The sequence below is a fragment of the Hibiscus syriacus genome, unplaced genomic scaffold (genome assembly GCF_006381635.1).
Source record: "Hibiscus syriacus cultivar Baekdansim isolate YM2019G1 unplaced genomic scaffold, ASM638163v2 tig00116989_pilon, whole genome shotgun sequence".
NCBI lineage: Eukaryota > Viridiplantae > Streptophyta > Magnoliopsida > Malvales > Malvaceae > Hibiscus > Hibiscus syriacus.
This window is the reverse complement of record NW_024063508.1, coordinates 2,763,894-2,777,790: the sequence shown is the minus strand read 5'-3', so window position 1 is coordinate 2,777,790 and position 13,897 is coordinate 2,763,894. Positions and strand designations below refer to the sequence as shown.

The following is a 13,897-nucleotide window of genomic DNA, read 5'->3' as shown; positions in this document are numbered from 1 at the left end:
TCTAAAGAAGGAGAAGAAGTTCATAATGAGAAGAACTTGTTCAACCTTTTGTTTGATTCTATCACAGAAGGAGATAGATCAGCATCAACATTTACAGAAGAGTTCATAATGAGAAGAACTCATATGAAGAGGAAGAAGAAGTTTATAATGAGAAGAATTTGTTCAACCTTTAGCTCGACGCTATCACAGAAGAAAATAGATCAACATCAACATTTCCAGAAAGAGTTCATAATGAGAAGAACTCATCTGAAGAAGGAGAAGAATTTCATAATGAGAAGAATTTGTTTAACTTTTTGCTAGATTACATCACAGAATGAGATAAATTGTCATCCCCAGTTGGAAAGTTCATAATGAGAAGAACTTGTTCAACATTTTCATCCTAATCAAGTGAAGTCAAATGAAAAAAAACTTATTGTCTTTTCGTCTTTTTCCTATTCTCGTTAACACAAGAATGAGCAAAGAGGAGCAGCTGAATACACTAGTTTTTTTCCATTTGGTTTTTTATTTTTATTATCATTATTATAATTATTTATTACTATTATTATTATTATTTATATTACTTATTATTATTATTATTATTAATATTATTAATATTATTACATGCCCAAATAAACCGGCCCAGTTACAAAAGCCCAATACCCAGAGGTCTATTTTACACCCAAACTGGCCCAAATAGTACCCTTAACCCATTTAGGGTTTGTATCTCAGTCTCAACCGCCATCTACCAGCCATCGTTGGATCTGATGAGATCCAACGATCCACAGACGCACCAGAAGGAACCCTAGGGTTATGATACCATAGGGACTACGCCGGTTGCCGCCGCTCCACGTCTCAACCAGATGTCGTTCCATGCCCAGCCGTTTCAACATGAATCAAAAGATGGTCGTCCACGTTATGGCTTTAGGGTGAGTCACCACTTTAGGTTTGGTGAGTCACCACTTTAGGTTTGGTGACTCACCAAACTTTGCCCTATTATCCGGTCCGAAGCAAGCGCCGGTGATAGCTATAAAGCCATCAACCGAACCTGTTAAGAAAGACACATAGAGAGCAACGAGAACCATCAACCAAATACCACCAAAATATTGAAACAAAAAATAAGAGAAGCCTTACCGAGGAAGCAGAACTGCCACCGAAGTTTCCACGCGCCCATACGCGCCACCGTTGAAGTCGAAATACCTAAGGTATTTCTTCAGATTTGCGAAAATTCATCGTTTTTAGGATAAACAGGGGCCAAATTTGGGTTTAGATCACTCGGATCTATTATTTGGGGAAATTTGGAGTTTTTCGGCCACCGGCGACGGTGGCCAGCGGTGAGGTTGGTGGCGGTAGACGGCTGCCGCCCGGCGATCGGATTCCCTCCGGTAAGGGAATCCTAGAGAGAGGCGAGAGAGAATTGCTTCTCTCATTTTTAGAGAGAGAATGAGATAGGAGAGAAATGAGAAAATGGCCTAAAGGCCGGTTATAAGGGGGTAAAAATACCCTCACCAAAATGACGTAGTTTTGGTGAGTGACCCCTGCGTAATTTCGCGCATGTTTAACTATTCCCGCAGCCACTGTAAGTTTAAAAACTTGCAATTTGATCCTTAAAGCATGTTTTTATTTATTATAATTTGGTATTCGAATTTTAGTTTATTATAAATTAGTCCTTTACATAATTATATATATTTAGGAAAAATAACAGTGTTAGCCATTATAATTTTATTAATTAATAATTTAATCACGAACAGCATGTTTTAATTTATTTTAATTTGATGTTCGAATTTACTATATGTTTATTTTAGTCACTAAATTAATAATAGGTAAAATAGCATGTTTAGCCACTGAAATTTTAAATAACTAATTACAAATTAGGGTATTTAATTTTAATATATTATAATTTAATCACTAATTTTAATACTTTCATTTATTTTTAAACTACAAGTTTTTTTATATTTTAATACTATAGTTTTAATTTTATTTATTTTAGTCACTGTTTAGTTATATTTTAATTTTATATGTTTATTTTCAATATATTTAATTATTATTATTATTATTATTATTATTTAGTCATATAAGTATATATATATATATATATATAATAAATAATATTTATTTATTTATTTATTTTTTCTATTAAATAAAAATCCTATTTATAAATTTAATTTTATATAAATTAATTTTAGGAAAAATAATTATATTTTAATATTTATTTTTAATATTAAGAAAATGGTTGTCTTAAACGAACTAGAAGTCCTTTTATGATATTCTTAAATAAATAAATATCCTACTTTTATAAATTATATATATTAATTTATTTTTTAAAATATTTTTAGAGAAATGTTTTATTAATATTTACTTATCTTTTAATATAAAGAAAGGGGATGTCTTAAAGCAACTATAAGTCATTTTCTAATATTTCTAAGTAAATAAATATTTTATTTAAAAAGACTTTTAAATATATATATATATATATTATATATATATATATATATATATATATATATATATATATATATATATATATATATATATGTATGTATGTATATTAAATATATATATATATATTAATATATTTTTAAAAAATTATACTAACAAATTTGAAATAACAGGATTATGAATTAAATATATTTTTGAATTCTTAAATTTCCAAAAATAGAGACAATTTATAATTAATGGGTACCAATTTTGGGCGTTATAGGGGTGCTAATCCTTCCCGTAACCGACCACGAATCCTTTTTTACTAAACTTTTTTTGGCTATACGCAGATCAGTTTATCTTTTAAATTATATTTTCTTAAAAACTATTTTAAAAGATTATTTTTAGATATTTGACCTACCTAACCCAAAAATGTCAATGGTGACTCCCAAAACATTTTTTAAAATCAAAATCATTTATTTTTTTCATTTTATTTTCCCGCCAAGTAAAAATTCGTACCCGGGCAAAAACGGGTTACGACACTAAGAAATGTTTCATCTTTAGAAGTACTTAAGATTAGATTATAGTCTTTAGGAGTATGTTATTTTATATAAAGCATACTTCACATTAATTGTAATGAAGTTAGTTTAACATATTATAGAAGTAAAGAAGATTGTGTATTTGACAAGATTATAAGAAACAATACTCACCAGTACAAGTGGCTTTGAACTGTTATAAACTGCCGAGACTAAAGATCCATTCTCACTAAGTAAATATTTCCAAGGTCTAGAGGTTTGACGCCTTTCCACATCAACATCATTAAATCTTCCATGAGCTCTATAGCCTGTTTAAAAATAATTTTGAAAACCGTTAAATTAATTTGAATAAGATTAAGCTAAGCACAAAAGAGAATCTCACACGTTTGGGTGTTATATGACAACCTTTATTACTAAACATATCTATTGCTGCATTGTATTTGCAGATCTCAATATGTATATATTTTATTTCTTAATATTTGATACTTATATCAATAAGTAACATTAATTTTTTGATCAATACATAGTTGGAGCAAAAAGAGAGAGACATGCTTAAACTAAATTTCAATAATAATAATAAAAACTAGATACCCCCAATTGGACAGCATGACCTACCCCTAGCTAGGGTTACTCTTGTTGTTACAGTTCAAAATTCCAACTCCAGCATTTGTCCTCCTACCAAGTCCCATTCTTTGTAGGGAAGCTTCAAATTCGAAGCTTTTAGGATCAGTTTTAAGAGCATGGAATAGCTTTGTAGCTAGTTCTTTCAGTGCACGTGCCTGGAAAACCAAAAATCATTTAGTTCTCTAAGAACATCAAAATTTTGTGGCCAAGTTGTCGACGATAATGTCACAAAATTCACATAAACCTGTCTGTAGTATATGGTATTTGAAGCATTGAAAAGAATGACATTGTTGGGTACCAAAAATACATCTTGCTGTGTAAAAGTATGAAAGGAACCAATTAACTAAAATGATACACAAATTTTATATGACAATAAGCCCCATAAAAGGTAGCCTTTTGGGAGCAGACCTCAAATTTTTCCAGTGTTTGATAACTTCCTTCATTCAGTTTCTTTGCAATCATGCCAAAATCCATTGGTTCTTTGATGACATCATAATTGTGTTCAACCTTTCATTTTAAGAAATGAAGTTAATTAACCCCCTTTGATTATGTTTCTTTCCATGATCACAGCTCCTCTTCAGAATTTTTCAAAAACAATGAAATAATGTTTAGCTTTGAGTCCATCTTTTTAAGTTTGATCGAAATTATAGATATTTTTTTTATAGGAATTGCAGGCCTCGTTAAAAACCTCCTTCATGATTAAAGGAACTTATAGAGAAGCTCCTTAATCAGCGGAAGGAGGAAAAGAGTGCCTTAAGATTTTATTAACCATAGAAAGAACACGATACAACCAGGGAGCCATCCCCAATATGAACAAAACACCAAAAACAGCCACCAACAATCCTACCAGAACCAGCCTAATCCAACAAAGCAACAACAACAGCCTAAAAAAGACTGGCCAAACAAAAAACCTAAACGAGGCCCGATAGACACTCAATCAAACAAAACAACCAGAAAAAAGCCAAGGGTGACAGCTGACTAAAACCATAAAAGCCAACTTCTAACTCAAAGGCCACGGAGCTTTCACATGATAAGAAAACAAAAAAAAACATGCATATAGCCGCCTTTCCACCACATCACCACGTCTTGTTGGCTAAAGACCATCCGAACTTCCAGCTCCAGACAAAAAGCATGGTGTAGATCACCTGAACCTTTTACTCCTTCCCCTGCCATCGTCTTCCGACAATAGATACACTACTGCGCCATTAGACTCACAACCCAAATCTTTCCCAAAAGGCAAGGAATTGAACGTATCCTTCTGTTGAGACTGCCCCAATGCTGGAAAATCATATTCATAAGTGAATCTGCCATCAAAAACAGACACCTCTTCCTCCCAATGCACCTTACTCTGATGGCTCTTGCTTCGGGAACCCCTATACTTTCTTTTAGGAGCTGTAAAATTCCCTTGAAAAAATTGTTTAGATCTAAATTTGTTGCCAGAACCCACCTTAGATCTCATGTACTGCCTTGCGATACCCTTTGGATTTACGAATGCGTAGTTGTAAGAACAGCCCTCGTGAATCCCTTCCTCCACCTCCCTTATCTCAACCCGACCATCCAACATGGGGAAATCATTAAAATAATCCTTTGAGCATACAAAAGCACATGCAGACTCACTATTTTTCCTAAAGGCAACTTCATTATCCCTCTCCACGTGAACCAACAGATCCACTTTATCCTTTAGGCTCACATCTTCCAATTCCTTTGACACTAAGAGACCATCCTGGATGGGAGAATTAATTAAAAAATCCTTACTCTCCACAAAACCACGTGCAGGCAAACAAGTGTCCTTAAAGACATCCACTGCTTCTCTCTCTGCATGCACCAGCAATGTCTTGTGTTCCCCCACTCCCTCTATTTGGGAAAGAACCATCCTCTGCGCTCCTCGGACCCATCATCAAAGCCTCTCCTATGTTCCTGTCCTCCACACCCTCACCCGACAGGATGCTGCCTCTAGCACTAGTCCCCAAACAGCAGAAAAAAATTTCTTCATTCTCAGAATACCTCACGGCCGACTGCACCTCCGAAGAGTGAATGGAACTTCCAGCTTCTTCAGAACCCTCTTCCAGCTCAAGAAACTTAACTGGAAAGGCACCAACGAGCTCCCTCACCTTGGATAACGGGGATACGACTGCCTCTTCAAAAGAAGACGACTCTACCCACTTAATAAAAATTCTGCACCATCCTAACAAGCTGTCTTTGAGAGTTGAGAATTTACTGTCGTCAACAGAACCAGCAATGGGAGCCACCATGTGACTAACATCCTTCCTTACATTGTTTCCCTCGACTGAATAAGGACCAGAGAACTTCTTCCTCCAGAAAACATCACGAGGAAGATATCTCGCCATGAATACTCTAATTTTGTTGCCTTGAATCCAAGATCTATCAACACAGTTGATAGCATTCCTCGCGTCCTCCAGTCTGGTGAAACGAACAAAACCAAACCTACTTCCTCCCTTGCTTCTTTTATTGGGGATGAAAGAATCCACCACCTCGCCATATTTATCGAAAAATAACCAAAGACCTTTGTAATGAAAACTCTCTGGAATGTTGAAAATGATCACAGTGACACAGTTTTTCCCAACCGGAACTCTCACCTTACTCGCCATTAAGAGAAATGATAAGGAATGAAAATATAAAAACTTGTCTAAACATGCCTGGGATTCTTAATTCTGGAACAGAGGTCTCTTGGTAGAGTGAAATCCTAGTTTTGCTAGGAAATTATAGATATTAGAAAGTGTAAAGTTTCAAGATGTTAAACAATAATCAAAGGTTTTGAAAATTTTGAAAAGGGAATGTTATCATGGATAGAGAAACTAGAGCACTTGAAAAAGAAGACAATAAGACAGTTACCTCTTCTGGGTTTACTGGCTCTGCAAATATTTTGTGTCTCTCCTACAATTCAGATGAAAAGGAAAATAGAAAAAACAAATTTCTAATCAATCACTAGCATACAAGTCGATATTTTTTCTCTCATAGAAGGAAATAGGATATTTAATCCATTATATTTCTTAGTTGAAATTATGGGAGCTTGTCTACTCTACAAGATAACTACATACCTTTGCAATATACCAAGTAATAGTTCAAGCTTGCCTTTTCCAGGTATTGCAGCTCCAGAAGGAACGATAGCTGCTCAATGTACGATGGGCAATAAATTAACAACTAAGGAATACATCATCACGATTACACATAAGAATTGATAAAACTGTACTTTTCAATGTACGATGGGCAATAAATTAACAACTAAGGAATACATCATCACGATTACACATAAGAATTGATAAAACTGTACTTTCAGTTTTAAATTAAAAGCATGAGCTAACCAGCATTTTTCACAAGGCCATCTTCTTCATTCCCTGCGTCAGTCTGCAGTTTGATCAAATAAGCTTCAACATAATATGAAAATTAACTAAAATAGATTAACAAAAGCTATCTCAAACAAACACAGAAATAAAATGTATCAGTAATCTAGTGCCAATCAACTTTCATATATTTGCATAAGAAAACTGTCGCCCGCCCCTACTGTTCATCCGCTTCTAGCATATTTTGTATTTAAAAGATACCACAGTAACACCTATTATCCAGAAAATGGCTCTACTATTATAGACAAACTGGACGGCAATTGCAGTAAGAGAAGTGTTACATTTTTGACTGGTCAATCAAGACACAAAAATAATCTGTAGAAACTAGAAAGATTCTTAAGAATGAGATGTTACCATTCTAGTACTACTTTAGAAAACTGTACATATATCAGTTAAAATCCTGTTTTTGTTAAATATAACATCATTTCTTTAAATGGAAAGTAATAACCTTCTTTATTTTTTCAAGATCTTTGTGATATAGATCCCAACTTAAACTTTCACACTAGATTCAATTTATCATCTAAAACAGCACCAGTTACCAACAAATGACACTCCAACTAAGCTTAGAGATCACTGGCATCATAACTATGGAGTAATGAAGCTTTTGATAGGATCCATTCCTGGAACATATATAATATCATAAATGACTAAATTAGTAGTCATTGGAATCAACTGACACAACAATCTACCTGTGTCACAAAAGTATAAAACTATGGCATAAAATAATGGGTGCAACTGCAAGGTAAAACATTTGAAATGGATAAGCAACAAAAGGTACCTTCTGAACTTTATATTCAACTGAATTAACAACAAGATCTTGGACAGTTCTGGCCTGAATCTTTTTCCTTCTGCGCTTTTGTTTCAAAATATCTTGCCCCTTCTCTGGTTCCTCCTCGTCCTTCACTTCACGTATCACATTGCCCTAATTTTGACTCCTCACTTGTGCTTTCCGTGCATCCAATTCAGCTATCCATGGACTCCTTCTATATACCCCACATGTCAAAAGATGCACTTTTGTACCTTTACTAGTACAAAAATGCATAAATTTCCCCCCTTTGTTTGTGTTGACCTGTTTCAAAAGTCAAACTATAAATGTCAAGGTAAGAAATACAGTACAGAGTGAAAAAATTTCATGTCAAATTTCAAATTGAACAACAAGAAACTAGCATAATTAGTTTCACTTGTTTTAGGAAAAAAATCTAATTCAATAGTATCTAATTCAGGAAAATATTAGAGGAAGACTAGATTATGATGACAATGCAATAGTTCTTGTCCAGATCAGACAAGTTACATGCATGTGCATCAAAAATTTTGTTTGTTTTAGGACACTTCGGCAACACTTCTTTTTTCTAAGGAAAAGGTAGACAGGTGGATTAAATAGTTTCACTGGTAATAGCAACAGTCGACTACATTTATATAGATTTACAAACACTAATACAAACTGAAATCCTAATAAAGAAAAATAATAAGAGTGTTAGAGGAAGACAGAGACATAGAGAATGCTAGACATATATTGTCCATATGAAGTAAGGATTCTTCCATTCTGTGCTTCCTCCTTTCCTTTGGCATCCCATCCAATAAACAACATTATCTCTCATACCAAAAGTGACCAACTTACGCACAATGCTACACAAAAGCACTGCTTGAAAAGCCTTAGACCAAGCTAGTTTAAATTTCAAGATTGTCAACCCCAAACCAATAGCAGTTTCAATATTATCATATAACTATCACCTAAAAATTGGACCCGTTGCCTAACAAGAGTGTAGAATATCTACATTTTTACGGGATACATCATGAATAAAAACAATTCTTTAGCTCACACAACATCAACAAACAAAATAAAAAAAGCAACCTTGTTTTTATGGGCAGATTAAGACTTTTTTTCTCATGGGTATATTTTATTTTTTTCCCCAATCTAACATAAGTGAAACTGATCTCCTAAAGAATATAACCAACAGTGTTGCAATAAAATAATCCAATTTAATAATGTAAACGATGCATACATATAAAAATAAACATGATTTCAAAAAACTCTATGGGTTAGATTTAAAATGGTAAAGCAACCAGAGCATTTAAAATATAAAAAATCGAAGAATGTACTCTAAGTTTCAGACATAATCCAAGAAGTACAGAATTACCAACTCTGCCTCTTACGAGCAAACAGCGATGAAAGAATTTTCTTGATTTTTCAACTAAAATTGAGAAGACTTGTATTTTTTCTCTGTTTGTGAAGTTCTGATGAGGAGAACAAGACCGTTTTATAAGGTATCTAAATTAATTTCCCATTTAAGGAAACCTAGGTGGATTCGCCAAGATATTAACACATAATGGCCAGAAAAGGTATCGCTGCATGGAGAGTTAGAATTGACATATGTACACTGAGCAAAAAAAATGCTCTATCATGATGACGCTCTACTTACGCCAATAAGGACAAAAAACCAAAAGTTTCACTCAAAATTCAATATCAACCTGTAAAGCAAGGAAAAATAAGTAACAAGGATATCTTCATTTCTAAAACATTTAGATGTTCTAACAAGGAATGATTTGTTTCAAAACAATAATTTAAATAGTAGAGAATCGAATTTATATTATGAATATGCAGGAAAATAATATAGCCATGAAAAGGAAAGAAGTAAAACATCTTCATTTCAAGCTGATTTGGATGTTCAAACAGTTCATGATTTGTAAAGATTTTCAAGCAATAATTTAGCCAGAAGAGTCTGAAATTTATATTATGAATATGCTGGAAAAACAATCAAACCGCAAAAAGTTAAAAGGAAATGATAAGAACGCCTTCATTTCAAGCACATTTGGATTTTCAAACAAGGTACAAGTCATATATGACATAAAATGTATGTGGGTTTAATGCATCATATATTTTATACAACAAATATCTATTACGAACCAAGCCATAGATATTTCCACAATCACCTTTTCACATTTCAGGTTAAGTGCTGCAATTATAAATTTAGTCTTCCAGCACGTATAACTTTTAAATGCTTTTTCAAATTATCCTGGAGTCTAATATGCTTGGCAAGCTCATCATGTAGACATCATTGTTAGCTAAACCGTTTTCTAAGTGTTCTCAAATCAGTGAACGTACATAAATAAATGTATATAATAGAGGTTTTGGTTTAGTTAAATGTACTGCAGCTTCAATGTTCTGCTTAAGAACAAATTGGGCAACAAGTATGACAAGGAATTCTTCTCATTACTGATATAAGGCACAAAGAGTGTTACTATTATTCAAGGGAAAAAAGGAAGCAATAATGATAGCTCGAACCTGATGCATGTACAGCAAGGTAGCTCTTTCGCTCATTGAGACGCAGTTGAAAGTAATGAGTTGGGAAGACGATCCCTGCATTCTAGCCCCATAAAGACTGCGCCTTAACTCCATTTTTTAGCTTTGAATTTGATGCACTGCGTATTATAAGGGGATAGATAAAAGCATTTTAGTAGTAGGGAAATGAAAGCGAGAATCGAGTTCAAACACATATATGGTACCCACAGACTATTTTGAAACTCCATGTTGCCAGAAACCGGATTGCATTTCAGATAGCCTAGTGTTTTAACAACGACAAAAGCAACAAAGAATTGATAGATATTACAAACATTAAACAAGGATGGATTCTTACAGAAGAAATTCTGGAAATACGGCCTCGCATTTTGCGAAAACATTGGAAGAGGGTTTGATGAATGGTTGAAGACGTTGAGGATTCCATCTCCATATTCGTCTGCTTGTCTTGCTTAACAGTAGCACACATCATTTAATCATTAATCTCTTTGTGCATTACCTAAACTACTCATAACCTTATAAAATCTAAATCGGGAACAATCAGTGTGTGTGTGTGTGTGTGTATATATATATATATATATAGTTTTGAAGATGGAGCAATCATTATAAGAAATGGATGAAAAGGGAAGCAAAAATAGAATAGAAAGCATCGAACAATAATGAAAAAGAAAGCCTTGAACTCATGCATTGCACAATTAGGAAATTCCATTTTCGCTGGATTTGGGAAATGTTTGGATCGGTTGCTTAGTGAGTCTCTGTACAATTCTTCAAATATTGTAGGGAAAAAATATATTTATTGATTTTTTTTATTATTTATGCATAATGTATTTAAAAATAATAATAATAAACTTCCACAATGGTGTTACCTTGTATCTCTGCATATTACTTAGGATTTGTCTGAACCGAAAAGCTTATGAGATAAATTTATTGTGTAAGCTTTTGTGTCTCTACATTAATAAAAAAGAATCTATATAATATGTTTTTTCCTCTGCTATTGTAACACGTTTTTATGTACTTGTGGCACTTCTCTCTATCCTTTTCCTTTTGTCCTTTTGTTTTTCATGGATTCTACAGTACAAACAGATTTGGCAGCCCTACATATGAATGACGAAGATGAAATTATCACTATCGACCAACCTCAACAGGAGTTGGGCATATCTTATAAAAATTGCTTTGTCGGCGCTTTTCTTACAACAAGTGTTGTTCACTTCCAGGCAATGCGATCCACCTTGGCTAGTGTTGGGCGTCCTTTGGGTGGCATATCCATCTCAGATATAGGAGATGGGAGATTTCTTTTCAGGCTCTACCATGAGGTCAACATGGAAAGAATTGAAGCAGGAGGACCTTGGAGTTTCAATAATCACATGCTAATTTAGCATCATCTGCAGGAAGGAGAAAACACTATTACAGTGGATCTGAATCATATCGTTCTATGGATGCAAGTGCAAGATGTCCCCCTGGTTTTGTTTCTACTACAGTTGCTCAATCGCTGGGGAATTTTCTTGGAGAATTTTTGGAATATGACTCTGGTGCCATCAACATGTGCTACAAAGGTATTATGGGTGTTAAAATCCGGTTGGATGTCCGAAAACTTTTAAGCTGGATAATAAATTTATCTGTTAATGATTCGAACTATGCTTCCAACTCACAATTGGTCGGTCTGGATAATCAGACCCGCCGTTCCCAATGAAACTCTTAAGCTGGAATGTCCGGGGTCTTGGGAAGCCTCGGACTGTTCGTCGTCTCCGGTGTATGCTGTGAGACTTAAACTCCTCTCTAATTTTTCTGACTGAAACCAAATTACAGAGTACAATAATGGAAAAGGTGCGTAAGGTTTGTGGTTTTCCTAACAGAATCGATGTAGCTTCCAATGGTCGAAGTGGCGGCTTATCAATTGGGTTGAATTCTATTCAGGTTTCTTTAAATTCTCTCTGATCGTCACATAGATGTCTTATTAATAGATGATTCTGATGGTTTTTCTTGGCGCTGTACTGGTTTCTATGGGGATCCAGAAGAAAGTAACCGACTTGCTTCCTGGAATCTTCTGCGTCAACTGAACAACTCTCCCTCCCTCCCGTGGCTGTAATCAGCGATTTCAACGAAACCGCTTTCTCTCATGAGAAACAATGAGGCCTGCCTCGTAGCGAAAGACAAATGAATGGTTTTCGTACTATGTTGACTGATTGTAATCTAGAAGACTTGGGTTTCTCAGGAAACTGGTTTACTTGGGAAAGAGGCAGATTTGAATCCTCTAATATCAGAGAACGTTTAGATCGCGGGGTCACGAATTCCAGTTGGTGGGATCTTTTTCCAAACTTCCGTCTTGGTCATATGCCTCACTCTTTCTCCGATCATTGCACTCCTCCTAAATCTTAGCGGTGATCCATGGTTTGCGTTTTGCGCTGGATTTGGGTTTGCCAAGGATCGTTGTGGAAGGTGATTCGAGGACTGTCTTCCACAAGTTAAGCTCCTCAGATGAAGATTTTTCTGTAATCCGACCCTTCATTTGCGACGCAAAGGTTTTAGCCCAACTGTTTCACACTTGCCATTTTCGTTTTGTGCCAAGATAATCAAACACGGCTGCACATGCAATGTGCTGTGAAGGAAGGCGAGACACCGGGGAGCGTTTTTGGGTTGAAGACGCGTCGAACGGAGCAATGACAGCTGCCGATGCTCACAGGAGGTGGATCGATCCACCTTAGCATTTCATCCATCCTCCTTCCTATTTTTTTAAGGGCCTTTTTCTGATGCTAGTTCGCCCTTTCCTCTCTTGATCCGTTCTCTCAACGCCCAGCTGGCTTTTGTTCAAGGGAGCTGAACGATCTGAGCGCTTCTTTTCTTGTCTGGTTTTGTTTGTTTTTCGAGAACATTTTACCTTTGCATGTTTGCTGTTTAGTCTCATTTAATAAAGCTTAGTTGTTCTATGTCCCAAAAAAATGTATGTTCTTTATTTTTCATATTATGTCATTTATTTTTATTATTTTTTTAAAATTTTAAAAATTAATTTATGTTCTTGTGATACACTTTTTATTTTGTGATGTGTATTTTTTTTCTCTTATAATATGATCTTTATGACTTTTGGTACGTTTTTCGTATATACTTTTATTAGTTTATCGGTAAATGTAAAGCCCTTAAAAAGCTTAGGCATCAAGATCTCCTCAAGGTCGTTACTTCTTAATCCGGCACGGATTTTCAAGGTAACAAGTTTAAGTTGGTGCTCATGTATATGCCAAATGGGAGCTTAGAAACGTGGTTACATTCAAGTCCAACCGAGTTGCACAATTCACTAATTTTAAATCTAATTCAGATAGCCATTGATGTTGCGTCGACATTAGACTATCCTCATTCCTAATTATACAACCGGTCATTTGTGATCTAAAGTCGAGCAATGTTGTCCTCGACACAGGCCTTACACCCCAACCCCATATTAATGATTTTAGCCTAACGAGGTTTCTTTCAAATACAAACGAGCAAAGCAGTTTCATGGGAACAAGAGGAACCATTGCATTAGTAAAGTTGATGCATTTTTGTATTCAATATAATGTCATTCCTCCTAATGACCAATGTCTGGAATTGCAAAATGCAGAAAGGAAATATCAACAAAAGGAGATGAGTTCTGATATGGCGAGCAATCCGGTTCCTTTGCAGGTTAACTTCCGATTTTTTATATTTGTTTTAAGTTTTCT

At 34.7% G+C, this 13,897-nt stretch overlaps 1 long non-coding RNA gene across 1 annotated transcript; it reads right to left on the bottom strand.

Moving 5' to 3' along the window:
- Positions 1 to 6,525: 6,525 nt before the first annotated feature.
- Positions 6,526 to 7,909, bottom strand: LOC120193109. The gene is made up of 3 exons (XR_005522834.1): positions 7,695 to 7,909; positions 6,878 to 6,920; positions 6,526 to 6,683 (listed from the first exon to the last, which is right to left on the bottom strand). It is a non-coding gene; the product is annotated as an uncharacterized LOC120193109 (long non-coding RNA).
- Positions 7,910 to 13,897: the final 5,988 nt, after the last annotated feature.